Source organism: Tauraco erythrolophus, chromosome 13 (assembly GCF_009769465.1).
Source record: "Tauraco erythrolophus isolate bTauEry1 chromosome 13, bTauEry1.pri, whole genome shotgun sequence".
Classification (NCBI taxonomy): Eukaryota; Metazoa; Chordata; class Aves; order Musophagiformes; family Musophagidae; genus Tauraco; species Tauraco erythrolophus.
In genome coordinates, this window is record NC_141477.1 from 5,834,144 (window position 1) to 5,851,559 (window position 17,416).

Sequence of the window (17,416 nt, forward strand, 5' to 3'; positions counted from 1 at the left end):
TTCCTGGTGTCTTATGTCACAGTAAACTTCAACTAACTACATCCTGGCTTCATCAGACTCAACCAGATGTCCTGGTGAGGTGCCTCATAAAAGTTTAGCTACCACAAGAACAGTGAAGAGATGTAGTGGACATCTGTAGTACTTCCTCTCCTTTAGAGGGCTCTCCCTGATAGTCAGTGTCACACACTGCTAACACCAAGCCTCCATAAACAACGACTGTATTTTGCAGGGAATCGTTTTTCAGCTAAACAAGCTGTCATACAATTGCTGTCTTCTAAAGACTAATTATAATACTGCAGTTTTAAAATAGTCCATGAAAAAAACTCATTAAAAAAACAATTTGATAGTCAACCTTCCATGGACAAAGAATCCACAACTCAAAATCTGCACATTTAGTTTATTATTCTTGAGACAGCTTTCAGTACCTTATATAGCACAGGCCATCAAATTTCCCACTACAATTATAAGGTCTAAAGCACTTCAGCTCACCATTAAAGATCAAACTAGCACAATTTTTGCCCATGTTTTATTTCTTTCACAAGAAAGCTAGTGACTCCCTTTTCCCTTATACTAGTCCTTTCATGTATTTTTGAAGTCTAAATTAACTTTATTAAACACAAGTCACTGCCCTGAGAAGAGCCACACGTACGTGCAGAAGAACAGTGGAGCACAGGACACTGCAAGGCAGTCCGGTTTGACACTACAGTCACAGAAGGGACTCCCACGGTCCTCAAAACCTCCCACTGGTGACGTTTGTAAACAGCATCCACAATAAAGTTCTGGAAGAACAGAACTAAAGGGGGCCTCCCTTTCCCTGGAAAGGGACTTTCTGCAAGGGTGTGTAGTGATGGGACAAGGAGCAATGGATTTAAACTGAGAGCGTACGTTTAGATTAGATTTAAGGAAGAAATTTTTTACAATGAGGGTGGTGAGGCACTGGAACAGGTTGCCCAGAGAAGTTGTGGCTGCCCCATCCCTGGAAGTGTTCAAGGCCAGGATGGATGAGGCTTTGGGCAACCTGGTGTAGTGGAGGGTTTCCCTGCCCATGGCAGAGGGGTTGGAACTGGATGATCTTTGAGGTCCCTTCCAATCCAAACCATTCTGTGATTCTATGAAATGAATATTTCTACACTGTCAGAAATTTCATATCTAAGTTTATTTTCCTTCTACTTAAACACTATCATACTTAATGGAACAGAAGGTAGAAGTAGAAGAAAACTCAATTTGACAATAGGAAAGCGTTTCATAGTAATAATGTTCTGATACTCTCTTGAATTGGAATATTTCATTTGGCATTGCTATGCTCAGTATTTTCATTTTGAATTATTCAGTATTTACTTCTATTTTACTTCTAGAGACAAGGTGTTTTCAGGACTCAGTACTTAACTCTTGTAATGACACCTGGAGATCACACAGCAGGTAAGTTTCAAAACGACAAAGATCTATAGTTTTACAATATCTCATCCACTGTCATATACTCCATCTCAAGAAAACTGTCTAAGGAAAAACTGTATTTTGATGTATCTAGTCTTCACCAGGGAATCAGATATAACTCCAGTCATGGGCAAAAACATCTACAATAACTCTGTACATCAATTCTGATCACTGATTTTCCATGTGGTTTTACAATGCCAACAGAAAGAACGCGCTTCCAACACGAAAAGTAATATTATTTCCCCAAAAAAACTGTGCAGAGTATTTTTAACTTTTGTCATAGAACTAGATACAAATTATTGACAATTCAAGAGCTTCTAAAGCTAATTTCACTTTTCTTGTTCTTCAAAAGAAAGGACGCTAATAACCAGCATCATAACTCCAGGTTACTGGACAGCTTTATTTCCACTCACAGTGGAAAGCAGGAGATGAACAGATTTTCGGCACTGAAGCAAATCAGTCTCTGAAGAATTCATTGAAAAAAAAATTTAAACACATCATCAAATTCAGCAGTATTACAACCACCTGAGGTACATGTATATTTCCTTGCAAAGTGGTACTTAACTAGCAAAAAAGGACTCAGAAGTGCAATTCACAGCATCCTTGGCTCCATATTGTCAGTCTTTGGAGGAAAATACCATATACTAGTTCAAGCCTCAATTTGGGGGTCAGGGTAGGAAAAAATGAGCCTTCTAGAACTGAACTAAAACCATGAACTGAGTTTTATACTATTTCGATGTTATCAGTGCTGAAAGAAATTAAGTTTGCAGTAGCTACATCTTCAGAGATACTGTCAAATCTGCCCAGTACTTTGGTAACTGACATAGTAGCCATATAACACATTAGGAGGGGATTTAATCCTGCAAATGGATTAACACTTTCTGGGTTAGAAATACTGTTCTAAGAAAACAGGGATATCGCCTTCACCTACATAGAAGGGACAAAGACATTTTGGGTTCTTTTTTGGAAACTTCTAGATGTTTGATATTTTTATCATAACAACAGTCTATATTAACATTATAACAGGAAGCTCTAGAAAAAATTTCACAGGTACCTCAGAGAGACTGGACTTATTTTCTGAACAACCACTGAAGCAGATCCGACTTCATAAAAAGTCTGACAAAACCAGTAAGTCTTTAAGTATTCAAAGCTGTAAGTATTTGCAATCACTACTTCATTCTGAAACTGCAGGGTAGGCAACATTTCCTAGTCTCATTGAAAGTTCTGAAAGGAAAAAAAAAAAAATCTTACCAAGGATTACTGTATTTTAAGTGGCCCTTGATAACCTCTTTCCATGAAACCACCAGATGATAAATGAGATTAAGGGGGGGGGGGGGGGGGGGGGGGGGGGGGGGCGTGTTCTTATGTTTGTTTTTTTTTTCTGCTGTAGAACTGTTTTGACTGCAACTGAAAAGCTGTCTTTGTGGTACATATGTATAATATATTCTGTGTAAGAACTGTCATTATACAGAGTTTTTTTGCCTCTGATACTTCTTCATGCCATACATTAGTTAGAAATATGCTATTTACTTACCAATAAATCAAAATATTTAATAAGAACTTGACTTTTCTCATACTGAATGTCAAGCATAAATCACCAAGTAGACTATTTAAATAAGTTATTTTGCTGTTTATTTAGTTAGTCTTCCCTAACAGTATCATCTAGGCATCCAGTACGTATCATCCTGTGGGAATTCACAGCCTTAAAGAATAATAACCACCCTCCCTGATTTTTGCAAAGTCTTTTTTGTTTGGTTTAAGGAAACATTAATTTGGGGGAATTATTTCTAACTGGGCACTGTGCTAGCATACTTAACTCTTAACCCCCCACATACTGTCCAAGAGCTACCGGTGTAAGTTTACTACTTTAGCCAGACATTACTAATTACTTACTGCTCTAAGTAACTAAGCTTGGAAACACTGAGGTGCTTATAAAGCCAGCTGATGGCTCTCAATACTTCCTTTGCAAAATGTGACTTTCAAATGGAGCCAATTATGACAGGACTTCATCTGAATTTCTCTAAAATATAACTCAGTTTGGGAGAGTTTTCAGAGGTTTTTTTATACTACTCAGTCATCAAGGGAATTCTCTACATCCATAATCGGTATAGTAGCTTTATCTTTTACATCACAGTATTGCAAGATTGGGAAGATCCTGTCTAGATCAAACACAATCTATTAATGACCCACTGCAGAGTTACAGAAAAACACTGACAGAAAGTTCTGTTATACCAAACCATGGTATCAGTGAAACCCGACTTTACCAGCAGCCTAAGGAATGGAAAAAGCTCAGTGGCTTGATTAAAGCTATTTTTGTAACAAACATAAAACAGTGCTGTGTTCTTTGAATTTTGGAATGGATGAGAATGATGCCTTAAGGAAAGTGCACTATCAGAAATCCCCTAAATTATTCTTATTCTAGTATTACAGGAGCAGAATGAGCCAAGGAGTCTGCATATCTGCCAGTAAAAACTCTGAAGTGATTTATAAAGCTTTTTGTGCTTGAAATTTTATTGTAAACTTACTGTAAAAAACAACTCACTCATCTATCAATAGTTAAGAACACATGCAGGGTCTGATGTTTGCTATGTTAAGCAAGCAGAAAGGATTTCAAAGCTAAATAAAGATTCTCAGAACTTCTTTCTTTTCCAGTAAAGGCTGAAGCTTGTTAGAGAAAAGAGAGTGCTGAGGAGTAATGCAGTACTGATAATAGAAGACTGACATCAAAGTTGTGCAATATCTTGTAACAGTTGATTCTCTTTCCTCATTGCAAAATAGGATTTCTGACAACTTCAAGTAAAATACACCTTTTCTAAACACTATTTTTATCTGCTAAACATTCTGCAAGTAGCTGCTTCCACATACTTTTTACTTAAAAATCTTCAAAAAGATACAGTTCAAAGAACTACAGGATCAAAAAAGCCCAGTTACATATATAAATGCTGTAACAGATATAGATCTCTTTCTATGTATGCATTGGTCCTCTTTTTTCTTTTTTTTGCTTGCGGATTTTATTACACAGAAGTTGAAGTTTGTGTTATAAGCCAGAATCAGAATCACGGAAGGGAACGCTATGAAGCTGTTGTTTTTTCAAAAAAAACCCCACACATTACCACAGAACTTAACACAACTAGAAAGACAAGAAAAGTACTAGGATAAACATAAAAATTCAGTAACATATGTATTTTATTTCCAATAGCACTGATGACAGAAATACTTCTGTAGAAGGAACTATACATCAAAGTAATTCAGCAGAATATTACTTGTGATGCAGAAGTCTAGCAAGAGTAGTAAGTCTTTTGCCAAGCCCCACTTGTTACACATGGTTCATGCAGCTCCTTCGTATTTTGCCACCTGTGACTTGAGGATGCAGGAGTTAATTCTGCTGTACTTCTCCAAATATAAAAACATCAGTTATGTTAACCAAGCTGGACAAAACTGATCAAAATTCAATGAATCTCAGTGAAGCGTCACAAGAACATAATGCCTCAAAATTAACTTGTCAGACCTAAGTCCACATCATACACAAAAGCCACACAGGCCTGATGTCATTGTGCATGTGTAGCTACAGACAATTTTCCAGTTGGTGCTTTGACATGAGTGTAGGTTTAATAATCTACAAATATTGTTTCAAAAATTTTGCTTTCCTATGGTATCCAGACAGAAGATGTACTGTACTTGCTCACAGCACAATGAAACTGAGTGTCACTGCCAGTTTTGACTTGGAAAGCAAGCAGCAAATTTACTCAGTTTCTGATATGAGTTAGATATAGAAAATCTACTTCTTTCAGGGTTTTAGTCTATACATAAACATTTCCTCCCAGTGACTGCTGACATTCCATAAGAAACCTCTCCTTAGGAAAGTAACAATGACAGAGTAGTCTTCCTTTAACATTTATATCCATATTGAAAATAAACTAGTCTCTGAAAAAGTAAAACTTGTCTGGAACACAAAATACATCAAAAATAATTACAATAAACAACTTCTTCGATCTCAAAGGAAAACATATTCTATTTGCAAATGCAGTACTATAAGGCTTACTTCTAAGCTCTACTTACAACACACCCTGCACTCGAAGCCCTAACACTGTAGTAAGAGACGCAATAAACCTCCTTTTCTCATTAAAAAAAAAAAAAACACAACAATTTATATTAGAAAAGGGAGCTAATAATTAGACTCACTCTTGATTGTCAATCAAACGATATCAACAACAGTTTCATCCAGGGAGAGCGCCTCAAGAAAAGCCTTTCTTCAAAAGGTACCTAAGATAAAAAAAGTCCATGAAATAGAGACACTTGCTCAAGAGAAAAATCCTGGCTTTCTCTGCCATTCTAGGTACGTATACACCCATAGGATACGACTACTCTGATAGCACTAAAGCTCTCACTCATTCAAGTAAAATTTGGTGTTAATTAATATTTTAAGTCTGTTACGTAATAAAAACTGGAAATATGACCACCCAGTAGGTATTCATCTAGAAGGCTAAAATTAATTAATTAATCTGAGTAAAATGACACCTCTTAGACACTCACTCATTCTTGATTTTGAGATAGCTGTTAATGAGGGATTCATCACAACCTTGAGTTAGCTGATCCAGCAGCAGTGACCCTTACTTTTGAAGGCACATTTCTCTGTCTCACAATTTGTCCAGCTTCGGCTTCCACAAAAACACACCTTATGTCTTTCTTTACTGAAGCAGAGAGGACTGGGTACATATTTAAAGAGCATGAGCACATCAACAGCTCTTACCTCAACATTCTAAACCTGTTCCTCCTGTTTCCCCTACATATCCACAGCGTCCCTACATATCCACAGCATCCCTATGATAATGAACAGCACCATTACATTGCTCTTGCCTGCACTTTGTATCCTACCAGAAATTTACTACAAAACAAACAAAATCCCACAAAACAAAACTAACAACAACAAAACAAAAAAAAACCCACACACACAAAAAAAATAAAAAAACCCACACAACTACCAGCCACAAATACACACTTTGGGGAAAACCAGGGAATGAGTCTAATTAGAGTGGTTTTAAACAGTCTTTGGGTGAGAGGTCAACTACATTAAAGTTTTTGGCATTTCAATGTAACAGACTCTTCCAAGAGGACACACAAAATCTTGCCGCTTTGCTGCCTTTCTTACCAAATCACGGACATCTTTCTGATGACATCAGGACTTCACAAACAGCATGTATTTAGAAGCTTCTGTTGCTCCAAAGCTTTAATAACCACGACCATTTATCCAGCAAGTTTCACAAACAGTTAATCTCAGTGTATTTTTCTGTACCCTTCCCAATTGCCTAACAAAGACAGCTCCGTGTAAAGCTGCACCACAGCGTGAGGTAGTTGCTCTCAGTTTATTCCTCCTTCTCAGCTTTCAACACAGCCAATCCTGCCAGGAGTTTCTTAAAATCTAGTTTTCTTTCCAAGTATCACAATTAAGGCAAATTCAGTTTGAGCACAGTAAAAACAAACTTAAAATCAAAGTAAGGAAGGATAAAGTTGTTTTGGTTCAGAGAAGTTAGTAAGAAGTAAACAGAAGAATACATTTTTAAATTTTACTGGCAGTCCAAAAGCTGTAATTCTTTCCTCTAAAAGCAAGTTCTATGGTATTTCGAGAAGTCAATAAAATCAGACTATCTTTTCCTAGAAGAAAAAGCTATCTCCTGTCTCTCTCATGAATCACAAACTCCAATGGACACAACTGTTTCTCAACAACAGTATGTGTTTGACATGCAGCTGTATCACTAGTCTCTTCAACCATTTCAAAAGTTCATATATTTGAAGCAATGATAACTAATGCATTTAAGTGCAAGGGTAGTCATTCCTACTAACAAATAGCAGTCAGTTCAACTAGACCAACACATCATCTCACAATGCACAAACAAAGGATTTAAAGGTTAATGATTTTTGAAACTATATAGGTATTCATTAATTACCAGCTAAACTGCTTCATTTTCTCCTAGCTCAGAGGTAAAATTAAAGTTAACTATACCCTAAATAATTGAAATACATTATCACTGTCATCACAGTATACAAAATCCTCATTAAATGAATAAAAAAGTAATTAAAGATGTCCATTTCCATATTTTGTCTCCACTAAACGAAAACAAGTGCAATTACTAAAACAGACTTTTCACCACATACTGAAACAAGATTATCCAAATAGGTTCAAAAAATAAGCTGAATTCATTCTTAGAATTAATTACAACATACAGTTCATCTACACTGATTCCCAAGCATCAGTTGATACAGTATTTGCGCCCTCATGAAAGACAAATTTATTTTCAAGTGTCACATCTGCTTCTTAAAGGTCCCAGAAAACTTAAGTGACCATGTGTAGAAATCCAGTTACAGTCACCATACGGATTACTCAAAAACTCCTACTCCAGCTCCAAACTTTCTTCCTTCCTTAAATGGAAACAGAAAAGAGTACAACTGGATATAAGAAAAAAAGTTCCTCAGTTCACTCTGAGGATAGTTAAGCGTTGGAACAGGCTGCCCAGGGAGGCTGGTGGGATCTCCACCCTCGGAGTTTTTCAAGACCCAACTGGACTAAGCCCAAAGCCACCACCCAGTCTGAATTTAGCACTGGCACTGCTTTAAGGTGGAGACTGGACTAAACATCTCCCAAGGTCCCTTCCAACCTGAAGGGTCTGTGATCCTGTGCAAAGCTATGATTTTCACTCATCCTTTTGTAGAGGTAGCACAAAATAATCCAAGAATGTGGTGACTTCTGTTTCGGCATCTGACAGTTGCTATGGGATAGATTAGCTGTCATCCACACACACACACACATTTATTCCACGGTGTTCCTCTTGACTTTACGTAATCACCAAGGAAAAAAAAATGAAGCAGGAAATAATACAGGAGCATCAGCTCCACGAAGTCTGCCTCATTTTTCTCAATGTGTACTTGTGCAAAGGAAGTTAAATGATATTTTGCAGTTTACTTACAAGTAAAAACAATCATTCATGTTTTCCTAGAACATGACATGCAGCTATTAAGCTTTCTTTGTAAACTACACTTCTATAAAATTAGGAAAACAAAGATGAATGATTAAAAAAAGAAAACAGTAAATGTTTCAGGATTAGGAATTTACCTGGGGGGCAGGGGGAGCAGGAATTATTATGAGATCGAAGCTCCCCCACCCCATACACGAGTTTATCAGTGAAGTAACAGAAAGAAAAGATATGTTGACACAAAAAAGGTCATTTGCTTCCATGTTTTTTTTTTTATTCAGTGATAAGAACACAACACTGGAGATTATTTTCCTTTAATATTTTTAGGCCTAGCTTTTACAGAAAAGCTGAACACGCTGCTTCCAGTGCATGTGGAAGAAAAGAATTCATTTTAAAATAGGTTGCTAGATATAACTCAAACTTAATTTAATGGAAAGTCATGTTAGGATTTAATTTTCTCCATTTCACGATACAATTTTCTGAAAATTGTGGCTGAATTTATATTATTAGAGAAAATAGCAACAGGGATAAGTGCGACATAAAATTAATTCTGCTGTAGTTTTTGACTAAATATAAAAAACACTTTAAGGTACAGTTAAATTGTGTCCTAGGGAGAAAAATCTGAGTATTTAAAAAGGTCTAGAGATCATGTGTTCATTAACTTATGTCCTGACGGTAGCATCTATAAGTGTTCTGTAGTTAAGAGCTGTACTGGAGAGACAGTCTACACACACACTGTGAAACACCCCACTGTAAAAATCATGTACAATTTTCATAACATTCTATTAAAACAGGAATCTGCTACCGGATGCTGGAAGATTCAGCAAAGCTTCTCCCGTTTCTGGCTTCTCCTCAGCAGATGGCACTGCAGCCCCAGCGCGGGGAGGAACTGTACAGCTACTTTATTACACATCAGTTATTAGGCTGATAGCATAATAGTGCTTCCTGAAAGACTGATATAACGGTTGAGGCAAAAAAGATTCCCTGAGAGAAGGCTTTTCTTAATATCTTTTCTAATTAGGCCTGCTTCATCTGAAGTACAGCAAGACCTACCAGAAGTAATAAAAAAATCCAGAGGGTTCTTACACCTATCAGATGAAAACATGCTGTGTTGTAAGTAATATTCCTTCATTTTACTTCCTTTTCTACATGCTTACCTTCACATCCATAAACCTAATCGTATGCAAGCATTTCTGTAACAGCCTGTAGATAAGGCAATCCTTTTAGATCCTTTTTAGTATTTTTTTAATATATTTTTTTAAAAAGAAATCAAGCTTCTTTAAAAAAAAAAAAATCAGGAGAATGAACATGAATATTCAGAAATATGTAGTATTTCTAAGTATTACCACCACTGTATCTCTATTTTGGAAAGCACTTCCAAGTGACACTTGCCCTTCCCTTTTATCCTCAGCTACCAGAACAATGTGAAGACAAGGAAACGGTCTCTCACGAAGTTCCCAGCATTGTCATATATTAATTCCGTTAAAACGAAAACCGAAACAGTAATACATTATTTGAAGTCAGCGTTGTACCTGGTGTGCCACACAAAGGAATCTCAGCAACAGCAGCAGCCTAACCTGTTACTGCTGCGGTGAAATGGGATGTTTTAGAGGCGGCTGGAAGCAGTCAGGGAGCCTACAAAAGCTGTATTCTCACTAAAGCTGCTGATAAAGATGAGGAAGCAAGAGACAGCCCAGCAAAAACAAAACAAAACAGATTCTCTCATACAAATCCCAAGTATTTGCTTATTTCTCCCTTTACCTTTCTCTCCCAGAAAAAACAAACAAACAAGAAAAAAACACTTCAGAGCCACCACCTTCTCCCTCCACACCTTGCCCCTCTTTCATTCCTCAGACCATCACTACTCCTAGACAGTAAACATCTAAAAGGACAGCATGGCAGAACTTTTTAAAAATGCTTTGCAGGTTTAAAATAGACCCCCCATCCTTACCTATAAGGATGACTTTAACAAAGGCACTGACACATCAACCCGTCAACTAGGATTTTTTTTCACCTTTCTTTCCCACAGGATAATTTACAGGTGGAATGTCAAGCTTAACCATAAATTTCCTCCTTCCAAACTAAACCTTCAGCTGTTATTAGACTTTGCCCACCACTACCACCTTCATTTCAGAGTAGCTGACTCAATTAACGACGTCTTCCCAGAACACTCACCAGACATAAATATCAAGCAGTTCTTATGCAAATCTACCGCATATAGCCACTTTCCTACTTCAAAACATAGCTCTCAGGTAAATACACACGTTTCTGCTGTACCAAAATTAAGTATTTTTCTACCAACCTAGCTTCATTTTAGTATCAGCCTGCAGAAATGTGTGTATTGTACAGTTTATTGAGAAATTTAATTAGTGCTAGCTTTGATTGCAGTAATTGCAAGAATCACTGTAGTAGCAGATGCATTATATATACGATTATAAAAAAAGATTTTAAGTGATAATTTTCAACTGGGTAATTTTAAGCTAGTTTGTCTCATCTCGAAAACATCAAAGTGACATGTTTTCACAGTCAAATCTTAATTATTGTATTTTGCAGACCTGTTGACAAAGCCTACAGGAATTCTAATTAGCTGTGCTTCTGCTTTACTGCTTCTGCTGTATATTCCACTGTTCCCAGCATGTGCTCTCCTCTTGCAGCTTACTCAGTCAAGGAAGAATACAACCACTGGAATCTTGGCTTCGAACCAAGTTACAAAATGTGTAGAATTTATTTATTGTTTTCATCGTCTATTTATTCATCCTCTCTAATTTTCTATCTCCAGCTTCCTATGTTCAGAGAGCAAAATAAAATCTTAGTTCCTTAAAATCAGAAAACTGCCTTTTTTATAAATGTAATTTTAAATAATAAAAAATAGCAAAAATTAATAATAGCAATAAAGTGACAGTAATAAAACAACAATAAAATAAAAAGGAATAAAAAGCAAAAGGCATTTAAAGTAATGATTTTAGATATTCAGACTCACATGAATAGGGAGAATTCTAATGAGATGTTAAAGAACCACTTTCATCTGCTTTTTGCAAAGAATTATCTCCCAAGGAAAGAGATTTTATTATACTGAAATTTGTATTTTTAATATCTCTATTTTTATACTAAAGTACTGAATAGTTTAAGTTTGCTGGATGTCATATATGAAATGAACTTTATTGGTTTTGTGATGTGCAGTAAGAGTTAGTGATGGATGCTGGTTGTGCGGAGTCAAAAATTCAACATCCCTCTTTAATTCCCCTTCCCCCATTTGAATTCAGAAGCTACCTAATTCACTTCCACAATGTTTTTAGGGCGAAGACAGGACACCAACTACAACAATAATAGAAAAAAAAATACACAATGAAAGAACGGAACTGGGGTAACAGGAAAAAAAAAACTAAAAAATGCCCACAGCCAACTATCAGTGACTTACTCTTTCAACTTTCTGCAAAGGAGAGGTAATAGTAGTACTTTCAACATAAAACCTACTTTGCCACTGGTTTTGAAAGTATGTTTAAGATTGTGATTGTACTTACAATAAATTTAAATAAATACGAGAAGTTGGATATGGAAAACACTTTCCAACAAAGCGTTGACCAGAAAATCCCCACGTCAGAGGAACACATTGCCAAGCAGATATGTTTCAGGACACTAAATAAAGCAAATAGTTGGAAGCAAAAGATTTCACGTTGAATGCAAACATTGCTCTACTGCCATTCAGTGCCTTACCATAGCCCAGAGCATAACTAGGGATTACAGCATACCAGAATAACTAGAAAAGGCTGAGAAGTTACAGAATCACCATATGACAAATCCTTGCTGAGTTTGCATCTCCTGAGCTCAGCAGGCCCAATGTGCTATCAACATTTTTACTATTAAATGAACTCTTATGAAGCCCTGTAAGTCTTGTTTTCATGAAGATGAAATAACGATGTAAGTCACTGTATTCACACATACCAGAGGCTGTCATTAACAGGACTATCTTTACCAACTCATGGTAACTGAACTGCACACCAGAGAACTGGCCAGAAGTCTTCCTACTTAGCTAATGGTCTTAAGCTTAGGGAACCAAATGAATCCTAAAAGCCATGAAAGATAAACTGAGTCAGGCTTGTCATTAGGTTCTTCTGGTGGTTCGTTTTTTTTGGAGGTTGAGGTTTTTATGTTTGGTTGCGTTTTTTTTGAAAGTAGAGTTTTATCTGTAATACCATTCCCTGAGATATTCTGCTACAAAAGCAAAATGTAAAGTCTTTATCTGTTAACCAGGAATTAGTATGACAGAATTCTTAATCCAGACCTGGTTGTGTTTCTGCTAGGTTTTTTAGTTGCTTTTAGGGTTGTTTTCCCCCAAACAAAAAGAGGAATAGGAAAAAAAAATATAATTCTTCAACAAAAGTTTGATTTGGAAATTTTCCTTCAAGAAAGAGCAGCAATTGGTAACTGTGATCAAAGGCCTCCAAATAACAGTTCTAAAAGCCTGACTCAAAACCTGTTGAAGCTACACAGATTTATACTTTACCCTAGACAGCACACATACCCGTACCTCAGCTCTAAGGAAGCTTTGGACATCCAAAACATAGGTATCTTGGAATATCTGAAACAAATTGACAACCAGGTTGGAAGACAAAGAAATACCTTCACAAGACACAACGCGTAATCTTTGTAATCTTTGACACAGAACATGACTAAATCCATATAATACAGACTCATGTTCCAAGCATTTCATCACACAACTAGGCACAACCGAAGTACCTTAGAGGCAGATGACTGATCTTCTGATCATATTTTGTCTTGGAATTAGGCCCTTTGCTCTCCAGACATGCCCTAAAGTACCAGTAATTTACTGAGCAAAGCTTTTTAAAGCCTAATGAATTAACCAACTGGAAAAACACCAAGCTGACAAAATCCAGCAACTAATTTTGAGAAACTCTGAGTTTTGAGATAATATTTGCACTATGCACTCACAATTTAAGACATTTCTAACTACTGTGATATAGGGTATCTGAGACTGAGATCTACCCTACTCTATCCTGTAACAGCTGCTGGGCTTTAAATTCTCACATAGAGGAAGAAAAACCAGTAAAGTCAGGTAAGGGGACTAGGGAAATTCTGAGCTGAGAGACTGTATCAAGCAGAACACTTCAACTTTACAGCTTACCTTAGAATCACAGCCAATACAGAGACACTGAGCGAGCACATCGCTTGCTGTCACGAGGAACAACAGCATGACTACTCCAAATTATTAATATGCTTAAATTGCTAATTACAAAAAAAGCATTAGAAAAATTACAGCCTTCAAGTACATAAAAAGTGGCTTTCCCTCAAACTCAGAAAAAATATCACTATACTAAATTGTTCCTCTCTCCTGCTATGTTACTTGCATACATCGTAGCAATGATTTATAGTCCAGCTGTGTGACAGACAACTATGTCTTTATGTAAAATCTCTAGGATACCTTTTTCATAAAAGTGAAGAGTGATTTAGCTGCATGAGTTCCATTAACATTAATGGGTGTCACATGGCTAAATCCCCATGCCCCACTCTAAAATTTTATATCTCTGTCTGTGCAATTAGAAATAATTTTCTCTGAACTGGCTTCCTTTCTAAGTGCTTGTGCAAAGAGACAGCAGAAAAATATTGCAGTGCCAATCCACCATGACATGGGTGACACAGCTCTTACAGAACACTCAAGAAATTATTTCCCATGATTCGAACCATTTCTCTCTCGTTTTCATAAGTTCTTAGTTTCTTCCTCCAAGGTATTTTGATGGCTCAAAACAGATTGTGTACTTTTTCCTTCACAAAAGGTACAAAATAACGATGATATTAAGCTTTCCTCTCTTTAACAATTCAGTCACAGAAACCAGTTACGTGCTCATATTTCTTGGGGCCTGCTTCATCACTTCAACCATGTCCTATGCAATGAGCTGGCAGCTCGTAGGCACAACCCTTTCCTACGCTTAGCTAACTGGTTGTTCTCATCTTCCTGAGCAATTGCTGCAGCCAGCTTTTCTGCACCATGCCAGAAAGATTCCTTCCTCTGAGTCATGTTCAACAGCTCAGTTCTCCATTCCCCACTGTTTCTACCATGGCACACAACCTTATGAGACAGTCATCTTGTGTACACACTCACATGTGCGTGTAAAATAGAACATGACAAAAAAAAAAAAAAAAAACAACTTATCCTTACAGAGAAAGACTGCATAGGCAAAAAAAAAACTCATGAGAGAAGGTTCAAATACTTTGCCAGATAGAGATGAAGAATTTGGGATATACAAGTTATGTGCATGCTCTCCAGAGAAGCGACTGTCTCCAGACAACAGAGCATCAGTGGAGGTTCGGGTACTTACTGGGAGCTTCTGCAGTCAGACATGGAGAAGAGAGTGAGTGTAAATAATGAGTAGGAAGGACAAGGTAAAAAGTAAACCATCTCAAGGAGAGGTGGCACTATGAGTGCCTTTTGATAACCTTTTGCTAAGCATGTTGTGTCCCTCGCCCCAAGACTTGAGACACTGCAAACACGATTTCAATAAAGGAAAGATGGGCCAAAATGCAGTTAAGGTAAAAGGTAAACACCACAAGCAGAATAAAAAGTGAATGGAGACAAAACACACACCTTAACAGACCCAATATAGAAATAAATGCAGCAAACAGGTAAAGCAACAGTAGCATTATGAAAAGGCATTTAAAAATGTCTGAAATGCTCATTCAGAGAAAATATCACTGGAAGTCAGGACTGTGGGCTCACTCTACCTATTTATAGAAGCGCGTAATGTATGTATCACCTGCTGTTGTGAGCCATAAGTAATCAATACAAGTTTTGTATTACCTGCAAATTGAACTGGAAACTTCAAAAGGTTTTCTTACTTTTCAAGTGTCTTTTAAAAGCTTGCACGTCATCAGAAACTTTGCCCCACTTTTAATGATGAATGTTTTGCAGGCCTATACTATCCACTACTGTAAGGGGCCAATTGTTTGGTTCATGCACTCAGGTCTATATTAATCAAGAGCCATTTCCATCCAATAACTGCTTCTTCATGCATACAATTTGAGCCATTTATTTCAGTTAGCATCTTTATGAACACCAAGCAAAGTCCCACATTACTCTGTTGCCATTTTCACGTGCAAGCTGACCTGCAGTTACTGATATTTTTCTCATCTTCTTTTCATAACAGCTCATTTTAGTGCAACACTTTGAACAAAAAAAAAAAAAAAAAGAACAAAAACAACACCCTCATCCTTCTAACTTATTCTCTCAACAATTATTTCTAAAGTGCATTCCAATTTTGACAACATTTTGAATGGGTGTGGAAAATATCAAGCTATTAACATCTTTTTCAGTGACACTAGATTCCTGGTGTCCCTTGTAAAGCTTCCATTTTCTCTTAAAAAGCCATGTTAATGAAACCACAGCCTCCTACGTGACTTCCCTCAGCAATTACATAGATGAAGTTTTAAATACCTTTATATAGCTTTTACTCTCATGAAGTTATGACCACTACCATGCAACTATACTCTAGAAACACTTAAAGGCCAGAATTCTGTGCCTGTGCAGCGTAGCAGACCATACAAAAGACTCCCACCATCTTTATAAACTCAAAGTCACTCCTCTGACAATGAGACACAATTTTAATGGACAGAATTAGTCCTAAAGATACACAGATTTTAAAAAAAAAAAAAATCAACTTAATAGCATATTAAAAATGTTTTACTGCTGTAAGCCACAGCTGTGACATTACCCTGTACTAAGAAACTCATCAGTCTGGTAAGCATCTCTGATAAAAACTTAGCACAAGTGTAAACAAATTTATGCCACAGCCATGACTAAAGCATCTGAGAAAATACTTGATTGCTTGGAACACTAAACTACTTGGATCTGCTTTTTTGTTTTCTTCTTTATTCTTTAGCAATTACATACATTTTTTCTTTTTAAAAAATTCAATGTCAATGGCTGAGAGAACATCAATTTGTTCAGTCAAAACCCACCTACTGTGCACAGTGGGTGCTCTTCCATTTGGCAGATACATGCCTTACGTAAAAAAAATAAATGCAATGCCACTGCCTATTGAGTGGCTGAAACCTGATGTTCACGGCTACTTACACAGCAGCTCAAAATAATGGTTCTATAGTGTACTGGCAAAATGCAGAAACATGTTATCCATCCTGCTACTTGTTGATATTTGATTACTACACTGTAAATTACCAAAACGGCAATGCAACACACTTTTAATTAAGAACTATGAGGCATGATGATACAGGTAGTATTAATCCTTATGAAACCGTTCAACATGAATTACAGAAGTATAAAGATCCCTTGTATAACTTCTTTTCCATGTAAACCAAGAAGAAAATAACTACTACTCTGCAATTATAATCAGCTGAACTTAAACAGGTACAGAAAGATTCACAAATCAGATTTAGGACAGAATGAAAAGGTGACAAAATACAGGAAAGGATCAGAAACAAACAAGCAAAAAAATAACAAAAAGGGCAGGAGAAGACTTTAGAGGCATTGACAGTGACTCATCTACTCTGGGCACATATCTTCAACAGAAGAGAATAGTTCAACTAGAAGGGACCTACAATCATCATCTGCTCCAACTGCCTGACCACTTCAGGGCTGATCTGTTCAGAACGATACTCGTATTAGTACCACTACTAACAGGAGAAAGAAAGGGCAGATTAAAAAGATCACATTTACATTCAAGTAGATATTTATGAATATACTTCTCAAGTGAGAAATATTTATCTAAAAAGAACTGGATATTAACAACACCCATGAAAAACAGGTGAAGTCAAGTGCATCATCTCACTTTTCCTGAAGCATTTCTGCCCAGTGAAGCCATACAAAAGTAGCAGACAAACTTAACAGAGGTTAAGTCTGGTTCATCCCATGTGCAGCATGACTGAAGGAGACACACCAAGGTTTCATTATCACTTTGATGCATTTTGATTTCCACAAGAATGGAGTATACGTTCTTTCCTTCAGGCTACTTTTAGATAATAAACAGAAAAAAAATAAATACTAT